At 33.3% G+C, this 2,500-nt stretch overlaps 1 protein-coding gene across 1 annotated transcript in view; it reads left to right on the forward strand.

Moving 5' to 3' along the window:
- LOC137625044 (neurensin-1-like) overlaps nt 1-2,500 on the forward strand; it is a 259,494-nt gene that overhangs the window by 200,315 nt on the left and 56,679 nt on the right. The window lies entirely within an intron of this gene.

A 2,500-nucleotide genomic window follows, 5' to 3' on the forward strand; every position in this document is an offset into this window, starting at 1 on the left:
CTCTCTCTCTCTCTCTCTCTCTCTATATATATATATATATATATAAATATATATATATATATATATATAAATATATATATATATATATATATACTCTCTCTCTCTCCTCTCTCTCTCTCTGGTATATATATTATATATATATATATACTCTCACTCTCTCTCTCTTTCTCTCCTCTCTCTCTCTCCTCTCTCTCTCTCTGTATATATATATATATATGTATATATATATATATATATATACATATATATACATATATATATATATGCATATATATATATATATATATAACTCTCTTTATTATACAGTTGGGATTTTTTTTCTTTAATATGTCTAGCTTTTCGTAATAATAATAACAATAATAATAATAATAATATAATAATAATAATAATCAGTTGTTTTCCTCGTTTTGCGAAGCATCTTTCAGATGACTGCATCTGACAGCTCTCGCTCTTTATGGAAATGTTCAGCTCACGTGGAATCTCGTCAAATCTCGTGTTTGACTGATGTTTATTGTCTTCAAGGTTGTACTTGTCACTGTGTGAGATTTTCAAATGCTGATTTCAAGTCAGATTTGAATAATTCAGGTGCAGAGTCTCTCTCTCTCTCTCTCTCTCTCTCTCTCTCTTTCTCTCTCTCTCTCTTGGGAGATTTGAATTATTTAGAGGAAACTCTCTCTCTCTCTCTCTCTCTCTCTCTCTCTCTGGTGAGATTTGAATATTTCAGAGGAAACTTCCCCTCCCCTCTCTCTCTCTCTCTCTCTCTCTCTCTCTCCCTGGTGAGACTTGAATAATTCAGAGGAAAGGCGTTCTCTCTCTCTCTCTCTCTCTCTCTCTCTCTCTCTCTCTCTCTGGTTGAGAAATTGCAAAGTTTCAATTTTGCAATTTTTCATCAAAATGTTGAAGAAAAAACCTATCCTTGAAATCTACTCTTAATTTACGGTAAATATATGTTTAACTGTGGCAATGGTTTGCATGTATAGACGGAAAAGATTCAGAAGAAATGTATGCCACTATTTTTTTTTCTCAAAAAATTACCTGGAGGACGATACGCCGAAGAGTAGGGAAGAGGGATTAGTCACACCGTGATGAGACAGGGTTGAGCGTTTGTGCTTTTCTATCTAAATATTTAGCCGTCATTTTTGACTGGTCGCGTACACTATTTTACTATAGTAAAAGTGCAAACGATTCATGATAAGAGAAATCTTTTATTATTATTATTATTATTATTATTATTATTATTATTATTATTACTTGCTAAGCTACAGCCTGGTTGGAAAAGCAGGATGCTATAAGCCCAGGACGGTAACAGGGAAAATAGCCTAGTGAGGAAAAGAATCAAGGAAAAATAAAATATTTGAAGAACAGTAACAACATTAAAATGAATATTTCCTATATAAACTATAAAAACTTTAACAAAACCAAAGAAAGATAAATAAAATTCAACTATAGTCAGCAACATAAAACCTTTTATAATACCTCTCCAATATCAAATGGCTTGATATCCTTTTATAAGGTCCTTTGAAGCATAACCTTCCCTAGGACTCTATAGGATAACGTCTGAAAAGATGTAGGACTCAAAGGAGATCCTGCGATTATCATCAATAAGGTTTTCATATCTCTGTGTAGAGAGGGAGGGGGGGGGGGAAGATATCAATAGGGATGAAGTGTTGTGTATTGGAATAGTAACTTAGAAGGACACTCCAAAATCAAACCATTGTTCTCTAGTCTTGGGTAGTTCCATAGCCTCTGTACCACGGTCTTCCACTGTTTTGAGTTAGGAGTTCTCCTGCTTGAGAGTATACTCAGGCGCACTATTCTATCCGTTTCCTTATTTCCTTTCCTCACTGGGTTAACTTCCGATTTGTACTCCTTATAGGACTTATAGCATCCTGCTTTTCTATATTTTATTATTATTATTATTAGTAGTAGTAGTAGTAGTAGTAGTAGTAGTAGTAGTAGTAGTAGTAGTAGTAGCGAAGATACCATTATAGTTGGAAAAGAAGGATGCTATAAGCCCAAACCAATATAACCACACACACATACACACTCACAACACAACACACACACACACACTCATATATATATATATATATATATATAATATGTTTGTGTGTGTGGTTATATTAGTTTATAATTCCTGTTGCTTATGGTAAAATCACCCCTACATTACATAAGAAATTTCTCATGATAACATTTTTCACTTACTACATCGGTTTATTACTTCCAAAATCAAACCCAAAAATAAAAACTTACATTGAAAATCATTCAATTAATCGAATATCTAAGATAAAAGATTAAATGGAAGATAGAGATTACGTAATAAACTCCTCTATAGGTCAAGTCCCTTTAGATACTGTATATAGATAACATTGATTGCCTCTCTACCTTTGATTCTCTCTCTAGAATATTAATGAACTCCTGTTGCTCTGCTGTGGTATACGGAAAGTTTGAAGGCTGAAGGGATATGGATCTCTCTCTCTCTCTCTCTCTCTCTCTCTCT

This window comes from Palaemon carinicauda, chromosome 31 (assembly GCF_036898095.1).
Source record: "Palaemon carinicauda isolate YSFRI2023 chromosome 31, ASM3689809v2, whole genome shotgun sequence".
In the NCBI taxonomy this organism is placed as follows: domain Eukaryota; kingdom Metazoa; phylum Arthropoda; class Malacostraca; order Decapoda; family Palaemonidae; genus Palaemon; species Palaemon carinicauda.